This window comes from Macaca mulatta, chromosome 10, assembly GCF_049350105.2.
Source record: "Macaca mulatta isolate MMU2019108-1 chromosome 10, T2T-MMU8v2.0, whole genome shotgun sequence".
Lineage (NCBI taxonomy): Eukaryota > Metazoa > Chordata > Mammalia > Primates > Cercopithecidae > Macaca > Macaca mulatta.
This window is the reverse complement of record NC_133415.1, coordinates 26,386,955-26,409,568: the sequence shown is the minus strand read 5'-3', so window position 1 is coordinate 26,409,568 and position 22,614 is coordinate 26,386,955. Positions and strand designations below refer to the sequence as shown.

The 22,614-nt window shown below is 49.7% G+C and overlaps 1 protein-coding gene across 2 annotated transcripts in view; it reads right to left on the bottom strand.

Moving 5' to 3' along the window:
- KIAA1671 overlaps positions 1-22,614 on the bottom strand; it is a 254,234-nt gene extending 231,620 nt beyond the window's left edge. For both annotated transcript variants that reach the window (XM_015149947.3, XM_028827933.2), the window contains exon 1: positions 22,502-22,614. The gene's annotated coding sequence lies outside the window, so the exon portion shown is untranslated. The remainder of the gene's footprint in view (positions 1-22,501) is intronic.

The window sequence follows — 22,614 nt, the reverse complement described above, 5'->3', positions numbered from 1 at the left end:
TATCATTAATATTTTCACCCAGATTTTTAGGAGGACCTCACTAGTCATTCAGTTGACAAATATTTATTAAGTGTCCCTACTATGTGACAGAAACTGTACTTGGGACATGGCAGGGAGCAAAGTCCCTGCCCTCCTGGACCTTCATCGTTCCATACGAGAGACAGACATTATTAGAGAAACAAATATATAAATAATCATATGCAATAGCCAGACATGGTGGCTCATGCCTGTAATCCTAGCACTTTGGGAGGCCGAGGCAGGCAGGTCACTTGAGGTCAGGACTTAGAGACCAGCCTGGCCATCATGGTGAAATCCCATCTCTACTAAAAATACAAAAAAAAAATTAGCCGGGCATGGTGGCGCACGTCTATGATCCCAGCTACTTGGAAGGCCGAGGCAGGAGAATTGCTTGAACCGGGAGGTGGAGGTTGCAGTGAGCCGAGATCACGCCACTGCACTCCAGGCTGGGCGACAGGGCGAGACTCCGTCTCAAAAAAAAAAACAAAAACACCTCATATGCAGTTTGGGGTCTGTACTGAGAGGAGCAAGAACAGGGAATGGGAGGGTCATGAGGAGGACTGTCCTTTCCTGTGTGCCACCACCCTCCCCCCCCCGTACAGATGCAGCCTCCTCATTGCCCTCCGGGCCTCCACTTCGGCCCCAAGCACAAGTCCATTCCCTTTTCAGCAGTCAGGGTTTTTTAAAAGCCCGAACCAAGTCCCGTCATGAAGGGCAACTGCAGTTACAATGAACCCCACATTGCCCTGCACCAGCCCGGCCTCCTGAACCTCCCCCCCTTGCTCCCTGTGCCTTCGGCTCTTCCAGCACGATGCCCAGCTTGCTCCTGCCTGGGGGCCTTTACACTTGCCGGTCCTGCTACCTACAACACTTTCCCCCGGGCTCTTCGGATGGCCCCTTTGTCTCCTTCAGGTCTCAGTACATAGGTCACTTCCTCCCAGAGCCCTTCCCTAGCCACCCCATCGAAAGCAGACACCGTCTTCCACATTACCTTCTTTTATTTTCACCATCGCTCTTAATCATTATCTAAAGCTCTGGTTTATGAATGGACTTTTGCGCCTGCTTCTCCCCACTAGAATGTCAGGACTACAAAGGCACTGAACCCTACTGCATCCTTGGTGCCCAGGATAGTGCCTGGCACAGAGTAGGTGCTTAATAAATATTGTTAGATGAGATGGATGGATGGATGAAAGAAAGAGCAGGAAGGAAGGAAGGAAGGAAGGAAGGAAGGAAGGAAGGAAGGAAGGAAGGAAGGAAGGAAGGAAGGAAGGAAGGAAGGAAGGAAGGAAGGAAGGAAGGAAAGGGAGGGAGGGAGGGAAGGAGGGAGGCAAGGAGGGAAAGAGAGAAATAAAGAATAAGTGGATGGAATGAAAGGTAGGTAGGTATATAGATAGATGGAAAGAAGGAAGGACAGGTAAGTGGATGGAAGGAAAGATGAATGAAATGATAGATGAATACACACATGGATGCATGGATGCATATATGCATGGATGGATGGATGGATGGATGGATGGATGGACGGATGCATGAGTGGATGAATGGGTAGGTGGACGGATGAATGCAAAATGGAGGAATGGATGGAAGAATGCATGGAAAGCAGCTAGATGGTAGATAGAAGACTGAATGGGTGGTTCTGACCATATGCTTATGAGTACAGGGTCCTGAATGCAGATCTCTCATGAGTACTGTTTTCTGAGCAGTGAAATAAGGTAAACCATATAAAACATGTAGCAAGTGTTCAGTAATCATTAACCATGTTTATGATCATTATTTTAGTTGTTGTTAACCACTGTAATATCTGTCTGGGTGATAACATTTTGCATGTTTGCCTGCCTGCCTACTACCTAGTTTTCCTCCACGTTCTGCAATGATCCTATATTGTTTTAGGAATAAACACCACAGAAAGGGTTATATTTATAGGTTCCCATCTCTCTCAAGCATGATCTTGGACTTCAAAGCCCTGACCAGGTAGAAGGGAAACTGAGTCACCAGCTGGGACCCTAGCCTGTTCCAGGAACCTACCCTCCCTCAGTCCCCTCCCACTAGACACACCCTGGAATATGAAATCCCCCAGGTTCATGCTTCCTTTGGGAGCACTGCTAAAGAAACCTCTCTGGAAACAGTGGCACGTTAAGAATTCCAGCCTTTTTGAGGAGGCACTCAGGCCACAACCCAGGCCAGCAGCACAGGGGAAGCCCAGGTACCCCCCCAACCCTCTACCTAAAAGCCACCAAACTCTTTCCTTCATGATCCACAAAAAATACCAAACCCCCCCCCCAAAAATACCAATTTCTGGGTGCAAATTCAGGACCACATCCCACAGCAGCCAGATGGATCACCCTCACATTTGAGAGACACTGGGAATGTACCATGTTGTGGGTACAACATTCACACTGCGGGACCCAGGGGATAACCCCAAGATTCAGCAGCCATCCTTCAAGGAAACTGAAACAGACAAACCGGGCTCAGAGGATCACAAACTAAAGGCAACCTGGCATGGCACTGAGGCGTCACGAACAAGAAAAACAAGGAGTTTTTCTCAAGAACAGCCCCAGTAGAAGACTCCCTTCCACAAAAGGGGTAGATGCCCCAATTTGTGGATATTGGGTTGGCAAGGGAGCTACATCTCACACAGATAGCTCTGGGTGGCACCAGCAAAAACAGGAATAACCACTATGGCTGTCCTTCATTGATCACTTCCCATGGGGAATCTGACAGCTAGATAGTAGTATTAATGACAGCGGCTGGCTGGGCGTGGTGGCTCACGCCAGCACTAAGGGAGGCCAAGGCGGGTGGATCACTTGAGGTCAGGAGTTTGAGACCAGCCTGACCAACATGGTGAAACCCCGTCTCTACTCAAAATACAAAATTAGCTAGGCGTGGTGGCACGTGCCTGTAGTCCCAGCTACTCGGGAAGCTGAAGCAGGAGAATCGCTTGAATCCGGGAGGCAGAGAATGCAGTGAGCCAAGATCCCACCACTGCACTCCAGCCTGGGCAACAAGAGTGAGACTCCGTCTCAAAATAAATAAATAAATAACAGCGGCTACAGTTGATTACGATGATTGAGTGAGACAGTGCATAGCAAATGGTTAGCACTGGGTCTGGCTCAGTCTGTATGGTTTGTGTTGTTATAAATATACTAGATCAAGCTTGTCTAAACCATGGCACTCGGGCTGCAGGACGGCTTTAAATGCAGCCCAATACAAATTCATAAACTTTCTTAAAATGTTAAGAGATTTTTTCAGTTTTTTTTTTTTAAGTCTATCATCAACTATTGATAGTGTTAGTGTACTTTATGTGTGGCCCAAGACAATTTTTCTTCTTCCAATGTGGCCCAGGGAAGCCAAAAGATTGGACCCCTGTACTAGATGATGATGACGATGAGAAGGAGGAAGAGGCACCAACCGTGTGCCTGACTGTGCTAGGAGCCTTTACATGATAAAGGCACATCTACCCTATTAGGTAAGCCCTACCATTAGCCTCATTTCATAGAGGTGGAAAGCAAAGATGGACCAGGTTGTACAATGTATTGATTCAAATTCACAGAGCTAGAACAGCGCAGCTTCACTTCCCTACAGAAGTCTCCAACCCCAAACTCCCCTCTGAAAGCCAGGCTCCATGACCTGCCCTGCCCCATGGCTCCCCCAGCCCTTTCCTCTCTGTGGCCTTCTGGGATCCTGCAGTGTCCAGGTGACATCACGGCTTTCAGGCCTTCTTGGAGGTAGCGGGCCAACCTTATCCTTCTCCCCTGGTGTCTCGAGCCTGTCCTCCAGAAGCCACTGCTGGAGTCAGCTGGGGAGGCGGAAGGGTTCTTGGTGAGCTCATTTTACAGGGGCCACCTCCCGGCCTGCTGGGACCATCCGGTGGCTTTAACTTGGACAATGCCCAGGCCTCGGCAGGGACAGGAAGCATCCCGAAGTGATAAAGATCAGGACTGGTTTGAGAGTCTGCCCAGAGTGCTTTGTGTGAGTCAAACTCCCTGGCCCAAGCCCCGTTCTGAACAGCTCCCACCTCGGGAGATAAAGAAAGCACCCCTGGGCCATGCCTGGGGGAGGGGGTCTTCTCTGAAGCCTGTTCTGTAAATCCACTAGTTATCAATTACAGCATCCATAGAAGGGGCCCCTCTCTGAAGAGTGCACAGACCTTAACTCATGTAATCCTCACAGCAATCGAGTTTTACAGAGCAGAAACCGAAGTTCATATTAGGTAGTGATCTCCCTTCTGTCACACAGCCAAGCGGTTACAGAGCCAGGGCTGGAATATAAACCACCTCAGTGTAAAGCCCACATTCTACATGTGCCCCAAGACAAAGAGCTGAAATCTCAATCAATATGTATGTATGCAGGGTGTGATGAACGCGTCTAAATCAGAGCCCAGAATATTAGCACCAGTTATCTTTAGAATGTGGGATTATGAGTTTTATCTCCTTTTTGTTTATCTGTACAGCCAGCCCTCGGTATCTGTGCGTTTCACATCCATGGATTCAACCAAGCTTGGATGAAAAATATTGTTTTTAAAAAATGGATGGCTGCGTCTGTAATGAACATGTACAGAGGTTTTTATTGTCATTATTCCATAAATAATACAGTATAATATTTCTTACATTGGATGAGGTATCATAAGTAATCTAGAGATGATTTAAATATTCGGGAAGATATGTGTAGGTTATATGCAAATACTACACCATTTTATAGAAAGGACTTGAGCATGCTCAGATTTGGGTATCCGAGGGAGATCTGGAACCAGTCCCCTGAGTATACCAAGGGACAACTACATTTTGAAATGTTCGACAATAAAAATGAGGCCGGGCATGGTGGCTCACAATTGTAGTGCCAGCACTTTGGGAGGCTGAGGTGGGCAGATCTCTTGAGTCCAGGAGTTCAAGACCAACCTGGGCAACAATGGGAGAGTCTGTCTCTGCAAAAAAAATTTTAAAAATTAGCCAGCATGGTGGCACACGCCTGTAGTCCCAGCTACTCGGGAGGCTGAGGTGGGAGTATCGCCTGAGTCTGGGAGGTCAAGGCTGCAGTGAGCCATGATTGCACCACTGCACTCCTGCCTGGGTGACAGGGCAAGGCCCTGTCTCAACAAAACAAAACAACACAAAGCAAAACAATAAAACAATAAAAATGTATTGCTGGATAATAAGGATAAAAAGAGCATAAAAATTATCAATTTGGAAAATAAGAAGAGAGTCATCTCATGACAATACATTCATGGTGTGGAGGGGAGGCCAAGTAAACAGATGGGTCCCCCAAATGATAAGACTATGTAATCAATAAAAGTCTGGGAATGTCTCAGTACTCCAGACAGCTCCATGCACACAGTAGGGGCTTTACTTAACATCACTACCTACCCAAATAGAATTGCATGGACACTCCATTTGTCCCAGTGTTCACCATGTGACCCTGCTAAGAGCTCCCAGCCAGGCTGAAAGACAGACATCAGCACCCCCATTCCATGGGTACGGATGCTGGGGCGGACACAGGAAACCATTCCCACGGCTGGGGAGAAAACAGAGCCAGGACATGACTGCAGGCTGCATGGCTCCGGACCCAGGCGGCATCTTCTACTATAGGCTGCAGCTGGAGTCATAGGAGAGCCACCTTCCCGGGGTGACTCGGGCCTCAAGGACAGGAACTGGATGGCACCCAGAGAGCCTCCAGGCATGCCCAACAGACTCTAACCAAAGCCAGGGGAGATGGCTCACACCTGCTCTGCTAGGTCAGCCAGCATTCTGGGCATTCCAAAAATTCCTCCATGCTTTTTGCTGCCTTCTCCGCTGCCCCGCCACCCCCTTTCCCTACCTTTTAATGAATCAAAGGAAAGGAAGCCAGAGGGGCTGTGATTAGGACATCTGCATCAAGACAGGACTTGGAAGCATTGCCACTGCCTTTCTCGAGTTAAATCTGACACTAACCAGGCACCTCGCCTCTCCAAGAAGAAGGTGGTCTGCTGGTTGCCAAAGCGTCCTGTCTCATCCAAGTCTTAAGCGTGTCAAGGAAAACGGTTTTGCTTCAAGCCTGGGGGACAGTGGGGCCGAGGCTGGGATCAGAGCCCTAGGCCTGCTGCTCTCTGCCTCCTCTTCTCTGTCCTCCTTGAGGGAGGAGGCCAGGCCCCAGGCAGCTCTGAGGCCCAAGGCCCAGCCCAGGCCTTGGTAAACAGGAGGTGCTCAACAAATAACAAAGAAGAAAATGATCAACTATCCCAAGAAAGGACACCTGGCACTAGAACTTCTGATGGGAGAAAAGGTATTGCTGATGGAGTCAGAGCTTTGCAGGAGGAAGACCTGAGTTCCAACACAGGCTCTGCCACCTCTTATCCCAAGCTTATGACACTGACGAGGCCTTTACCTCTCTGAGCCTCCATTTCCTCAACTGTAAAGGGGGCTGGTGATACCAAACTGCCTGAGTCATCCCGAGGATTTGACAAGAAGGCACCTAACACAGTATCTCCCTAACAAGGGACTTGGCACACAGTAGGCCCTGTCAGCAAATTGTGGTGTTTCTAGGTCCTGTCTTTCAAAAGTCTGGTTTTAATTCTTCCCGGAATGTATGGCAGAAATAAGAGGGTCTAGAATCTACCTATCCAGTTCCTTGTCCTCCAGAGAGGGGAAGGGGTATACCCAGGAACACACAGCAGAGAAGCTGGACTAAAACTCAGGAGGCCTAACTTCAGGCCTAGAACCCATTCATTTATTCATTCATTCATTCATTCATTCACTTGCAACAGGCTTTTGCTCTGTCACCCAGGCTGGAGTGCAGTGACACCGTCACAGCACACTGTAGCCTCAACCTCCCTGGCTCAAGCTATCCTCATGCCTCAGCCTCCTGAGAAGTTGAGACTACAGGTGTGCACCACCACAGCTGGTTAATTAATTTTTTGTAGAGACAGGGTCTCACTCTGTTGCCCAGGCTGGTCTCAAACTCCTGGGCTCAAACAATCCTCCCACCTTGGCCTCCCAAAGCACTAAGATTACAGGCATGAGCCATCATGCCCAGTCTAGGACTCATTTTAATACACTCTGTATTCTCTCTCACGGCCTAGAACCTCTTCACGTGGTAAGCACAGTCCCAGGTAGGCAGGTAAGCAATCATTCGAAAAACAAAGACAAGCGCTTTCCAGTGCTGGGGCCTAAAATGAAAGGGAAAGACAAACTTGGGCAGCTTCCCAGGCCAAAGGGCACTGGGAGTTCCCTAACCAAGTTACTCCCTAGCCCTGCCCAGGGCACTGGGCAAGGCCAAGACCCAGGCTTCAAGTCCAGACAGGCCGGGCGGTGTGAGTGCACAGTGACCTCGGTGCACCCAATGCACCCGCTGGGCTCCCCTTCTGCAGGGAGGTCCTGCAGACCCAAAGTCTCCTTCCCTCGGCAGTGCTCGCTAAGCCATCAGTAAACAGGACTCCCCAGAAAAGGCTTTCCCCCCTGAGGAAGCAAAACAAAAAGAAAAGAAATATCAACACAAAGTCAGCTGGGAGCCTCAGCCCTGACCTGGTGCCTGTGAAAATACAGCTGTTTCTCCAACAGGCAGGGGTATTGCACTGGAATGAGATTCTCACGTATTCATAACAAGGCTCTAGTCCTCCCTGCCTGCCACTAGCTGGAAAGCAAGGCATTTCACCTCTTGGAGCCTCAGTTTCCTCATCTGTAAAATGGGAATAACACTACCATCTTTCTTCACAGGTTATTATGAGGACCCTATAAAATAACACACAGAGTCTATGTCAGAGCAACTGGCTTATAAGAAGCAGTGAATCAATGTTAGTTTTTACTTTTATTACTGCCATTGTTGCTACTTCTGCTACTACAACAAACAAGGAAGATTTACATTATGATTTATAAAATAATTCTTTGGGACAACTTACACACATTTTTTAAAACCGTAAGTTCATCCTTTTTTTTTTTGAGATGGAGTTTCACTCTTGTTGCCCAAGCCGGAGAGCAACGGCATGATCTTGGCTCACTGCAACCTCCACCTCGCGGGTTCAAGCGATTCTCCTGCCTCAGTCTCCCGAGTAGCTGGGATTACAGGCACCTGCCACCATGCCCGGCTAACTTTTTGTATTTTTAGCAGAGACAGGGTTTCACCATGTTGGCCATGCTGGTCTCAAACTCCTGATCTAGTGATCTGCCTGCCTTGGCCTCCCAAAGTGCTGGGATTACAAGTGTGAGCTAATGTGCCTGGCCTAAGCTCATCTTTTTATGGGGGAGGTCTCCCTTTTTTTTTTTTTTTTTTGAAACGGAGTTTCACTCTCGTCACCCAGGCTGGTGTGCATTGGTGTGATCTCAGTTCACTGCAACCTCGGCCTCCCGGATTCAAGCAATTCTCCTGCTTCAATCTCCTGAGTAGCTGGTATTACAAGTGTGTGCCACCATGCCTGGCTAATTTTTGTATTTTTAGTAGATACAGGATTTCACCACATTGGCCAGGCTAGTCTCAAACTCTTGACCTTAGGTGATCTGTCTGCCTCAGCCTCCCAAAGTGCTGGGATTACAGGTGTGAGCCACTGTGCCCAGCCGGGGTCTCCCTTTTTTTTTTTAAGAGCCTACTATGTGCCAGAGACTTTATAAATGGTTGCTGTATCTAATCTTACAATGACCTCACGGAAGAAATTTTGTCATCTTCTTTCTGCAGAAGAACTGAGGCTCAAGGAGGTGAAATCACAAGTGCAAAGCCACACAGCATCAACATGTGGGAACAGGATCTAACACTAGGATTTTTCGGCACTGCCCATCCTGCTTCACCACCAGAGGGGCAACAGCAGGAGTGATTCAGAGCATGGCGGCTGGAGTCAGGCTACATGTATCCCCATTCCCCATTCCCAGTAGTATGGCCTGGGCAAATGACTCCTTCTCCGAGCCTCAGTTTCCTCACCTGTAAAATGGAGTCACAAGAATCAAATACAACAATGTATAGGGGTAGGGCATGGTGGCTCACACCTGTAATCCCAGCACTTTGGGAGGCTGAGGTGGAAGAATCACTTGAGACTAGGAGTTCAAGACTAGCCCGGGCAACATAGCAAGATCCTGTCTCTACAAAAAAAATTTTTTTTTTTTTTTTTTTTTTTTTTTTGAGACGGAGTCTCGCTCTGTCGCTCAGGCTGGAGTGCAGTGGCCAGATCTCAGCTCACTGCAAGCTCCGCCTCCCGGGTTTACGCCATTCTCCTGCCTCAGCCTCCCGAGTAGCTGGGACTACAGGCGCCCGCCACCTCGCCCGGCTAGTTTTTTGTATTTTTAGTAGAGACGGGGTTTCACCATGTTAGCCAGGATGGTCTCGATCTCCTGACCTTGTGATCCGCCCGTCTCGGCCTCCCAAAGTGCTGGGATTACAGGCTTGAGCCACCGCGCCCGGCCAAAAAAAATTTTTAATTAGTTTGACATGGTGGCACATTCCTGTGGTCCCGGCTACTCAGAAGACTGAGGAGAGAGAATCACTTGAGCCTGGGAAATGGAAGCTGCAGTGAGCTGTGATAGCGCCACTGGACTCCAGCCTGGGTGACAGAATACCCTGTCTCAAGAAAAATAAATAAAAACAAGAAAAGTACATAGGAAAATGATGAGCACAGAGCCTAGGACAGAGTTATTATTCACTTGTTATTTTTGGGTTTTGTGGGTTTTTTTTTTTTTTTTTTTTTTGCTGTTTTTTGTTTTTTGTTGAGACAGAGTCTCCCTCTGTCTCCCAGGCTGGAGTGCAATGGCACAATCTCAGCTCACTGCAATCTCTGTCTCCCAGGTTCAAGCAATTCTCCTGCTTCAGTCTCCCAAGTAGCTAGGACTATAGGCATGCACCACCATGCCTAGCTAATTTTTGTATTTTTAGTAGACACAGAGTTTTACCATGTTGGCCAGGCTGGTCTCAAAATCCTGACCTCAAGTGATCCACCTGCCTAGGCCTCCCAAAGTGCTGGGATTACAGGTGTGAGCCATCGTGTCCAGTCCTATTTTTGTTTTACTACAGATAACATTATTATTACCAAAAGCAGGATCTGCATAAAGATGAGAGACAGCCTCAGTTATCTCCTGCAAACTTCTTTTTTCTTTTTTTTTTGAGACGGAGTCTCGCTCTGTCGCCCAGGCTGGAGAGCAGTGGCGCGATCTCGGCTCATGCAAGCTCCGCCTCCCGGGTTCACACCATTCTCCTGCCTCAGCCTCCCGAGTAGCTGGGACCACAGGCGCCTGCCCGACTAATTTTTTGTATTTTTAGTAGAGACAGGGTTTCACCGTGCTGTTAGCCAGGATGGTCTCGATCTCCTGACCTCGTGATCCACCCGCCTCAGCCTCCCAAAGTGCTGGGATTACAGGCGTGAGCCACCGCGCCCGCCCTTTTTTTTTTTTTCTTATTTTTTTATTTTTGAGATGGAGTTTCACTCCTGTTGCCCAGGCTGGAGTGCAGTGCCATGATCTCGGTGGAGTGCAGTGCCATGATCTCGGCTCACGGCAAGCTTCGCCTCCCAGGTTCAAGTGATTCTCCTCCTGCCTCAGCTTCCCAAGTAGCTGGGATTACAGGTGCCCGCCACCAAGCCCGGCTAATTTTTTGTATGTTTAATAGAGATCAGGTTTTGCCATGTTGGGCAGGCTGGTCTCAAACTCCTGACCTCAGGTGATCCGCCCGCCTTGGCCTTCCAATACATGATACATTTTTATGGAGTGAACAACTGAAGGAGAGGGTGAGTGGCCTGTAACCCTGTAGCTATCTCAGTGAGCCCTGCGGATACTCATAAACCTGGGCTCCCGGAAGCCTGCTGTGTGCGTCCATAGTGGCGCCATGTGAGTAGTTCTTAGATCAGAGCGCCCCGTGACTCTTCCCCGGCTGGGTCAGGGCTGCTTCAGGACTCAGGAGGGCTGCGTGGTTGGTAAAGGCACCTTGGCCATCCTCAAGGGGTGACCCATATTAGCTACAGGGGGAAACCCCACCGCCTCAGCAGCAGGGACCCAAAACGCATCCGCTTCTCATCACTCCTTTCCCCAAGGCCCTGGTGGCTCCCAGGAAGGGAGGCAACCTCTCTGGGCCTCCACAGACTAATAATAATACTAGCAATCCTAACAATACTAGCTAAGGCACGTGTGAATTCATTCGCAGGTGCTATGTGTTAACACATTTAATGCTTGTCAACCTCATGAGGCAGGCTCTATTATTACTCCCAGCTTACAGATGAGAAAACTGAGGCCCAGAGTGATTAACTGCCTTGCATTAAAGCCACACAGCTGGTAAGTGGTGGGGCTCGAATTTGAATCCAAGCAGTCTGGCTCCAGGTTCCCTGCAATATTCCCAAGGGAATGGGTGGCAGAATTCCTCATTGTGCCCCTATCAGGACCCCCTCAGCTCCATGCCAATGCTCACAGCCACCATCTGGTTATTATCTACCTCATGCCAAGCATTTCACAGTCCTTATTAATGGGTACAAGCACACTGTGTCCCTTTTACAGACAGGCAAACTGAGGCTGAGGGATGCGAGGAGGCTGATCAAAGGTCACGTGGCCCATAATGGGCAGAGCTGGGATTCAAACCCAGACCTATCCCTCCCAGTCTCACCTTGGCGTCGCTGCGTTCTCTCACTCTACTGGCTACAGGTATCATGGCTCAGGGAATTGTAAGCCAGCTCCAGCACAAAAATCATCATCAAGACAATCATCCCTCATTTCCCACCTCACCTCATAAGTATAAAGCACCTCCTTATGCAGTAATATCTCTAAGCTTCCCAGCAGCTTGCCAGAGAAGACAATATTCCCATTTTCCAGATAAGGAATCTGAGACTCAGTTGGTGAACTGCCTGTCTCTAGTTATAAACTCAAACCAGGTCTCCTTACCCAGAGCCTCTGCTCTGTGACCACTTGTCCACAAATCATGAGCCATGATTCTTACCCATGCCCTCCAGGCAGACTCTCTACTCCTGCAAGGACCGGTCCTATCCCATCAGAAACATAATTGTGGCGGGTTCTATTATTGTTCAGCAAATATTTATTCAGCCTCCATGAGAGGAGTAGACTTCAACTCATTGATGTCAGGCTTGCCATGTGACTTGCTTCAGCCTATAGCATGAGAGCAGAAGTGCAGCTTCTCAGTTCAGAACGGAGGCTTCTGTTGTCCACCACAGAAGAGCATGCCCTGGCTGGCTGCCACCCTTCAGCCTGTGAATCTGGATGAAGATTCACGAGGCAGACCTGAACCCAATCCAAAGCCTAGGGCCAGCCTTGCTGGCAAAGCCTAGGTAACGTCAGCCAAGCTACCTGCTGACTTGTGAGCATGAAACAAATGTTTGCTGTTAAAGGCCACTGTGATGTAGGAGATGTTTGTTACACAGTATGATCACAGAAAAGCCTGACTAATACAGGGACCACGTATGTCCAGAAAGACTTGTGTGTACGTGGGCAAATATCTTCCAAGACACAGTCACCAGCAGTTTGTATTAAAACCCAAGGGCCGGCCGGGCGCGGTGGCTCAAGCCTGTAATCCCAGCACTTTGGGAGGCCGAGACGGGCGGATCACGAGGTCAGGAGATCGAGACCATCCTGGGTAACACAGTGAAACCCCGTCTCTACTAAAAATACAAAAACTTAGCCGGGCGAGGTGGCAGGCGCCTGTAGTCCCAGCTACTCGGGAGGCTGAGGCAGGAGAATGGCGTGAACCCGGGAGGCGGAGCTTGCAGTGAGCTGAGATCCGGCCACTGCACTCCAGCCTGGGTGACAGAGCGAGACTCCGTCTCAAAAAAAAAAAAAAAAAAAACAAAACACCCAAGGGCCAGGCTGGGTGTGTTGGCTCCCAGGTAGGAGTATTGCTTGAGGAGTTTGAAACCAGCCTGGGTAACATGGCAAAAATCTCATCTCTACAAAAATACAAAAAATTAGCCAGGCATGGTGGTGCATGCCTGTAATCCCAGCTACTTGGCAGGCTGAGGTGGGAGGACCACCTGAGCCCAGGAGGTCGAGGCTGCCGTGAACTGAGATCGCACCACTGCATTCCAGCCTGGATGAAAGAGCAAGACCCTGTCTCAAAACAAAAACAACAACGAAAAGAATCCCAAGGGCCACAAAATATTGTGTCACTTATAGGAACTCTCACCTTCCCTCAGGCCAGAGGCCGTGTCCTATGGCCACAGACAAGAGAGAGCCAAACACTGTTCCTTCTCTCTGAAATATGCAAAGAGGCTGTCTCTCGCACAGCTGTGGTAAGAGTGTGAAACGTACAGCCACTCTGCTGGGAAAATGGGCAGGTCAGGTCAATGTTCTAAACACCCTTCATCCCCAAAATTTCACATCCTGGAATCTGTCCTCCAGCCTACCGCAACAAGTATGCAAAGACATGTCAACAGGGATGTTTACTGCGGCACTGTGTCATAACAAAAAAAAAAAAAAAAGAAGAAGAACCTGAAAAACAACTCAATGTCCATCAAGAGGGGATCGGTTAAATAAGTTCATAGCACCTTCATGCACTGGAAATTATTCAGCTTTTTGTACTTTTTTTTTTTTTTTTTTTGAGACGGAGTCTTGCCCTGTCACCCTGGCTGGAGTACAGTCGTGCCATCTCAGCTCACTGCAACATCTGCCTCCTAGGTTCAAGCAATTCTGCTGCCTCACGCCTCCCGAGTAGCTGGGATTAGAGGTGCGTGCGACCATGCCCAGCTAATTTTTGTATTTTTAGTAGAGATGGGGTTTCACCAAGTTGACCAGGCTGGTCTTAAACCCCTGACCTCAAGTGATCCACCCGGCCTCCCAAAGTGCTGGGATTACAGGCATGAGCCACCACAGCTGGCCTTATTCAGCTTTTAAAAAGAACAAGGTAAATCAACACATTCTGAAATGGGAAAGTACCCAAATATATTTTTAATTCACGTGTGAAATTATTTGTTTTATTTTATTTATTTATGTATTTTTTTTGAGACGGAGTCTCACTCTGTCGCCAGGCTGGAATGCAGTGGTGTGATCTTGGCTCACTGCAACCTCCGCCTCCCGGGTTCAAGTGATCCTCCTGCCTCAGCCCCCCAAGTAGCTGGGACTACATGGCGCGCACCACCACACCCAGCTAATTTTTGTATTTTTAGTAGAGACGGGGTTTCATCATGTTGGGCAGGATGGTCTCAATCTCTTGACTTTGTGATCTGCCCATCTTGGCCTCCCAAAGTGCTGGGATTACAGGTGTGAGCAACCGCACCCTGCCTCTTTATTTTATTATTGTTACTGTTGTTGCTGTTGTTGTTCAAAGAATATGTTTACATATATGGATTCGTTGGTTTACTCCAAGGCTACGTCCTGAGCACCAACTCTGTGTCTGGCAGTACCAGTTAGGAACAATACAGACAGCAATGAAGGTTAAGTAGGGTTTCTGCCTTCTAGGAGCTGAGAGTAGAGGGGAAAGTCATTAATAATACTAACTCCACAATGACCACTACTAGTAATAATGAGGATAATCATAACAGCATCTACACATATTGAGCACATACCATCTGCCTCCCCACTTACTGACAAGAAAATGGGCTCAGAGAAGTTAAGTCACCTGCCCAAGGTCACACAGCCAGTAAGTGGCAGAGCTAGGATTCAACTCCTTCCATCTGGCTCCAAAGTGGATGTAAAGATAACTTTGATCATTTGCACAGTGTGATAGGAGTGTGGAAGGAAGTCAACAGAGCATGTGTGTGTGCAAAGTTTCTAGATTGTCAGGAGAAGCTGCTGGCTCTCTCAGAAATAGGATTGGGAGTCTGGCATAGGAGACTCACTTTTTACTTTCTAGAATATTATTTTGCCATCTTGGAAGTGTTTGGTGTATTATACATTATTTTCATAATACAAAATAATTTTGATGTGTTTATCATTTCTGACTCAGTGATGTAAACATCCAAAGATCATGCTTTGGAAATGTATTTCATATTCTTTTTTTAATTTTGAGACAGGGTTGCACTCTGTCACCCGGACTGTAGTGCAGTAGCGCAATCTCGGCTCACTGCAACCTCCCCCTCCCAGGTTCAAGCGATTCTCCTGCCCCAGGCCCCTGAGTAGCTGGGATTACGGACACCCACCACCACGCCCAGCTAATTTTTGTATTTTTAGTAGAGACGGGGTTTCACCATGTTGGTCAGGCTGGTTTCAAACTCCTGACCTCAAATGATCCACCTGCCTCGGGGCCCCATAGTGCTGGGATTACAGGCGTGAGCCACCATGCCCGGCTGTATTTCATATTCTTAATGGAGACAAGGCTATAGAACATTTCAAAGGTCACTTAACTGAGCAATTAACAAATGTAGCTGTGATAGCTTCTGCTCAGAAGTCAAGTCCATAATTATTTGCTTATTTGTCTCATCTTGCCTTGCCCCCTTCCTTCTTCTCGTACAGTTGACCAGAGGATTCCTAAGGGCAGGTGATCTTTTGAAATTTTCACAAGTAGAGTGCCTTGCCCACATAAGACGGTCATTAAATATTCATTGCATTGAAGGAAAAAAAATATGTGTGTGTGTGTGTGTGTGTGTGTGTGTGTATATATGTATATATATATATGCCTCGATTGTTTGTTAGCTTCCTTTTATTTTTACTTTTTGAGACACAGTCTCACTCTGTTGCCCAGGCTGGAGTGCAGTGTCATGATCTAGCTCACTGCAACCTCCACCTCCCAGGTTCAAGCGATTCTCATGCCTCAGCCTCCCAAATAGCTGGGATTACAGGCACCCGCCATTATGCCTGGCTGATTTTTATTTCTTTTATTTTTTTATTTTATTTTTCCAGTAGAGATGGGGTTTCACCATGTTGGCCATGCTGGTCTCAAACTCCTGACCTCAAGTGATCCTCCCACCTCAGCCTCCCAAAGTGCTGAGATTACAGGTGTGAGTCACTGCGCTTGACCAGTTTCCTTTTATTTTTAATTTCTATTTTTAAAATGTTTATATATTTATGTATTTATTTATTTGAGACAAGATCTCACTCTGTCTCAGGCTAAAGTGCAGTGGCGCAATCAAAGCTCACTGCAGCATCGAACTCCCGAGCTCAAGCAATCCTCCTGTCTCAGCCTCTGAATTAGCTGGGACCACAGCCTGACACACTGACAGGCTAATTTGTTTTTCTTTTTTTTTTTTTTTTTTTTTGAGACGGAGTCTCGCTCTGTCGCCCAGGCTGGAGTGCAGTGGCGCAATCTCGGCTCACTGCAAGCTCCGCCTCCCGGGTTCACGCCATTCTCCTGCCTCAGCCTCCCAAGTAGCTGGAACTACAGGCGCCCGCCACTGCGCCTGGCTAATTTTTTTTTTTTTTTGTATTTTTAGTAGAGACGGGGTTTCACCGTGGTCTCGATCTCCTGACTTCGTGATCCACCCACCTAGGCCTCCCAAGGTTTGTTTTTTTTTTTTTTTTTTTTGAGACAAAGTTTTGTTCTGTCGCCCAGGCTGGAGTACAGTGGCACAATCTCGGTTCACTGCAACCTCTGCCTCCCAGGTTCAAGCGATTTTGCTGCCTCAGCCTCCCAAGTAGCTGGGATTACAGGTGTGTGCTACTATACCTGGCCTTTTTTTTTTTTTTTTTTTTTTTTTTTTTTTTTTTGGTATTTTTAGTAGAGACACGGTTTTTCCATGTTGATCAGGCTAGTCTCGAACTCCTGACCTCAGGTGGTTCGCCTGCCTCTGCCTCCCAAAGTGCTGGGATCACAGGCATGAGCCACTGCGCCTGACCGCCAGGCTAATTTTTAAAGTTTGTTTTTTTTTTTGAGACAGCGTCTTTCTGTGTCACCCAGGCTGGATTGCAATGGCATGATCTCAGGTCACCACAACCTCCAACTCCCAGGTTCAAGCGATTCTCCTGCCTCAGGCTTCCGAGTAGCTGGGATTACAGGCGCCTGCCACCACGCCTGGCTGATTTTTGTATTTTTAGTAGAGAGGGGGTTTCACCATGTTGGCCAGGCTGGTCTCGAACTCCTGACCTCAGATGATCCGCCCACCTCGGCCTCCCAAAGTGCTGAGATTACAGGCATAAGCCACCGCACCTGGCCTTAAATTGTTTTTTCAGAGACAGAGTCTCGCTATGTTGCCCAGGCTGGTCTCAAACTCCTGGGCTCAAGCAATCCTCCCATCTCTGCCTCCCAAAGCGCTGGGCTTACAGACGGGAGCCACTGCACTTGGCCTTAGGTTTTTTTTAAATGGCAGCAGTTTGAGTAGTGAGAATAGGCAGAAGCACCCCTCCTTGTGTCGGGAGCCACGGAAGCGGGAAGGGCATGGCTTTGACGCAGACAGCTTTGGGTTCAAATCCCAGCTCTTCCACTTTCCAGCTGCGTGACCTCGCAGCAAATCAATAACCTCTTGAAGCCTCAGTTTCATGAACTGCAAAGTCGAGGGTCTCGAAAACAAGCACCACCTGGGTTTGTTGTAAAACATATATTAAAAAAAAAAAAAAGGCCAGGTGCCTATAATCCCAGCACTTTGGGAGGCCGAGTTGGGTGGATCACATTAGGTCGGGAGTTCGAGACCAGCCTGACCAACATGGAGAAACCCCATCTCTACTAAAAATAACAAAATTAGCCGGGCGTGGTGGTACATGCTTGTAATCCCAGCTACTTGGGAGGCTGAGACAGGAGAATCACTTGAACCCAGGAGGCAGATGCTGCAGTGAGCCGAGATCGTGCCATTGCACTTCAGCCTGGGCAGTAAGAGCAAAACTCCGTCTCAAAAAAAAAAAAAAAAAAAAGGGAACAAAAGAGCTTAGCCCAGATTCTGGCTTAATGGCGCTGCTCTGATGCACTATGTGCTTTACCTGCATTCTCCCCAGTCCTCCCATTTTACAGAGGAAGAAACTGAGGTCCCAGGGGGACATGGCTTGTGTAGGTTCACACTACTATAATCTGGACAGGTGAGTGGAAGAAGGAGTGTGAACTCCTGGACAGGGATGCTCTTGCCCTCCTCTCTGCCCCAAACCTGCCAAAGCCTTCAGGTTTAGAAATTCAGGGAGTGTCAGGGGTAAAAAAGGAATTTTTGCTGCCTATGGTCTAACTTTTATTCATTCAGCACACCCTGAATTCTAGGTATATCAATTAGCTTGCAGTTCTCCAGGCGATCTATGCCTTTGCCAGTGCTGTTGCTTCTGCCTGGAATGTCCCCAGCCCTCCCTCCTACTCATCCTTTAAGACTCAAGTGTCACCTGTGGGTCACTCCCTCTCTCCCCCCAACACACACATGCACACACCAGGTTGAGCAAAGCACCACACACCTGGAACTTATCCTGGTGACAGGCTATAGTGATAATAATCACACCACCCCTTACAGAGCATAGATACCGGGCGTAGCCCTGTCCATGCACTGCTTCGTCAAACTCACGTAACAGCCCTTTGAGAATGGGAGTATCCTATCATGAGCCCTTTTTACAGATAGGGAAGTCGAGTCTCAAAACCACAACCATGCCCAAGGCCATGGCCAGGAGAGAGCAGGGCCAGGGTTTGCCTGGAGTATCTCTGGATGACTCACTCCCTCCCTTCTTTTTTTATTTTTATTTTTATTTATTTATTTATTTATTTTGAGACGGAGTCTCGCTCTGTTGCCCAGGCTAGAGTGCAGTGGCGCGATCTTGGCTTACTGCAAGCTCCGCCTTCCGGGTTCACGCCATTCTCCTGTCTCAGCCTCCCAAATAGCTGGGACTACAGGCGCCCAACACCACACCCGGCTAATTTTTTGTTTTCATATTTTTAGTAGAGACAGGGTTTCACCTTGTTAGCCAGGATGGTCTCTATTTCTTGATCTTGTGATCTGCCCGCCTCAGCCTCCCAAAGTGCTGGAATTACAGGCATGAGCTACTGCGCCCGGCCAGCTGGCTCCCTCCCTTCCATCCCTGCCTCCTCCTGGAAGGCTCCTTCGATTTACCCCTTCTACATCCAACTCAAACCCACCTTCCTCTGTTGCTTCCCTATTGCTTAACCTGAACCCAAACATCCACTAGTTGCAAGTTGGAAGTGAGTTCAAATTCCTGCTTTGCCACTGCTGCCTAGCAAAGACCTCACTATGCCACAGAGGCCAGGATCAGTGAAATGGGAATAATATGCCCCACGTCTCCCCACAGGAAGTCCTTGAGGACTGGCATGGTTTATGGCTCCCCCTGAACAGGCAGACAGAGGGTGCTAAAGAAGGTTTGCTAAACTGAATTCAGTACTGACACCACCTCCTCTGAGGGGTTTCCTTCCCCCAGGTAGACTGTTACACCCACCTTGAGGAAGGGATCTTCAAAGTGAGTGGCTCTCTAAATGTAACACTGATCAATGTCAAAGTTGTCAGTGAGCACCCTTCCACACCATTGGTCTTTACGTCCAGTCCACCATAGTCTCTCGCCTGGATTTTTTTTGTTTTTGTTTTTGTTTTTGAGATGGAGTTTCGCTCTTGTGGCCCAGGCTGGAGTGCAGTGGCGCGATCTCGGCTCACTGCAAGCTCCGCCTCCCGGGTTCACGCCATTCTCCTGCCTCAGCCTCCCGAGTAGCTGGAACTACAGGCGCCCGCCACCATGCCTGGCTAATTTTTTGTTTCTGTCTTTTTAATGGAGATGGGGTTTCACTGTGTTAGCCAGGATGGTCTTGATCTTCTGACCTCGTGATCTGCCCGCCTTGGCCTCCCAAAGTGTTGGGATTACAGGCGTGAGCCACCGCGCCTGGCCTCTCACCTGGATTTGTTTTGCAGCCTGCTTACTGGCCCCCAGCCTCCTGGCATGACCCTCCGATCATCCAGCCTCCCCACACCAGCCAGGGCAAGCTTCCCAAAACACACATCTGACCCTGCCTCTCGCCTGCAGAGACCCTTTCACTGTGATCCACAGCACCCCACGCCCCAGGAATAAAGTCCAAACCACTAACCATGGCTGGCCTGGCCCCAGTCAACACCCTAGGCACTCCCCTACCTCCAGGCTTCTGCACAAGCTGTTCCACTTCTGCAGTCCATAACACCAACCTCTTCCCACTGGCTGTAGAGAAAACTAAACTCTCTGACTCCCATCCCTCCTCACAGCCAAAGGCATCAGCCCCTCCTCCTATGATCATGGTTCTCCCCTTCCAGACAAGTGCCTATGTTCACAAAGACTTTCAGGGCATAAAATATCCCCTTAAGGATGTGGCTGCTAGCCTCATCTTTGATACAGTGTCTTGAAAGATTTGTTGAAGGAACAAATGATAAATAAATGAATGAATGCACATATAAAATATCCCTGTGAGGCCGGGCACGGTGGCTCACGCCTGTAATCCCAGCACTTTGGGAGGCCGAGGCGGGAGGATCACCTGAGGTCAGGAGTTTGAGACCAGCCTGGCCAACATGGTGAAACCCTGTCTCTACTAAAAATACAAAAATTAGCCAGGCAAAATGGCAGGCCTCTGTAATCCCAGCTGCTCCAGAGGCTGAGGCAGGAGAATAGCTTGAACCCAGGAGGCGGAGGTTGCAGTGAGCCGAGATAACGCCATTGCACTCTAGCCTGGGCTACAGAGCGAGACTCCATCTCAAAAAACAAAAGAAAACAAAACAAACAAACAAACAAAAAACAGCCCGCAGGACCTCCATGGGGGCAGGGGCAGCTTCTAGCCTCTGAACCTAGGGTGAGAACTGTATCCCCAACATCCAGAATCAGTACTAGACTGCAGGGCAAGCTGACTGCTCCATAGCTGGAAAATAACTCTAAGAGGACAGATCCTGAGTTGCCCTAGGCCACACCATTTCTACAGTGCTCCTGACATAGGTGCTCAGTACATGCTGGTTGATGGAGCCAGCCAGTTCATATGCCCAGCTGAAATATATGCCCAGACACTGCATTGAAACTCTGCACTTCTCTTGGTTAATTGCACCCTTGACAAGCATGCAAATCCTTTAAAAGGATCCCCCTGCCAGAACCACCAAGATCTGGGCTTGTGTCTGTACAAATTCCTCAGGAACTGTCCCTGGCTGCAACAGGAAGGAAGGAGGCGCCAGAGTCTGGGGGTACACACGCATGTTTGTCCAGAAACCTTGATGGATTAGCAGAGGGAAAGCCAGGCCAAGGGAGAAGCCTTGTCCAAATGTCCTGGTTACTCATTAGCCAAACCTCAGAACTTCTCTCTGCAAGGGGGGATCAGAGGGGCAATTAACCCATTTGGAAGAAAGGTTAAGCTAAATAGCTCTCTAATCCTGCAGTTTCAAAGACAGCAAGTAGGGTTTCTGGAATCTTTAGATACTGTAAGGCAAGCACAGGGGATGGGGCATGGGAAAGGAGAGGCCATAGACTGAGGGAGGCACTGATACTTATAGAGCCCCTACCTGTTTCATACCCTTCATTCCGATCCATCCTGCCAGTCTCCTAGAAGAGGGAGGATGCAGACCCTCCTAGGCCAAGCTCATTTTGCCCAGAAGGTCCCTATCTGGACTCAGATAAGTGTTCTGCCCAAGGTCACAAAGAAGGTGCAAAGAAAGTGTTTTTCTTTGTGCAACAGGTACAGTCTTTTCCCTTCCAAAAAATAATGGCTGCTCCTGGCTACAGAAAGTTCAGTGCCGGCGGGCAGGAAGCCCTGGCCACCTAGGCATCGCGCGGCGGAGGTCACACGCCTGCTTCGGGACTGGACGAAGAGCAGGGTTTTAAGGCGCGGCGCCCCCACTCCCAGGCAACTGTGTGCCAGGAGGGCGTGAAAAGGTCTGGCTCTGGTGGGGGTCAACGAGCCGCTTCCCATCCCGGGAGCCCCACCCGTGAGACCGGGTGGGCCGCGCCGCCATCGGGGCGGGGATCACGCGGGCCTGCCTGGGAACAGGGGGACTGAGGCTTAATCTCATCAGGGCGCCTCCGCCCTGGAAAGACGAGCGGAGCGGGGCGCAGGCCAGGCCGGGAGGACGCGTCCAGAGCCTCCGCGTCCGAGGGGCCCCGCGCGCTGCCCTTCTCACGCCCCCCGAACCACCCCGCCGTCCTCCGGGCTCCCCTCGACCCAGACTCCATCTCGCTCGCCGCCCTAGCTTCCCACTGTCCACCTCCGGGGCCTCCAACCCGCACAGATGTCCAGACCCTAACAGCTTCAGGCTGAGTAACCCAGATCTCCAGCGATCCCTCAGCTCCCGGCCACCGGATCTCTCTGAATCCATTCGCAAGGCTCAGGCTAGCGTGGGAGGAGATTGATCCTCTCGCTCCCAGTTCTGAATCACCCTCTGCCGTCACCCCTGACTGGGGATCCAGTGGGACCCCAGGCCTCCAGCGCCCGATCCCCTGCAGGGATCGACTCCCAAGTCGCCAACCGGGTAGCACGTGATCCATTGGCTGCCCTATGCGGGATCTTCCCGCGGGATCCACTCTCAAGTCTCGGGAGACGGATTCCCCGGCTCCCAAACCGGGATCCTCCCTCCCCGCAGACCCGGAGTCTGGGGAAATCCTCCCGGTCCCCGCCTCTTCCCCAGCCAACTTTGCCAACTTTTCTCCCGGGGCCTCGGCCGGGCAGAAACTTGGCGGCCCTCGCCCGCCGCCGTCACCCCCAGCTACCTCGCCGGCCGGGGACAGGAGGTGACCAGCCGGCCCCCATTCCCCACAGCCGCTGCGCAACCTACCGTGGAGCCACCTCCAGCCCGCGCCGCGCCGCCACCTGCCCGCAGCCCGCAGCACCTGCCCGCTGAGCCCGCAGCCCCGCGCAGCCTAGCCTGCTGGGGGCGGGGCCTCGGGT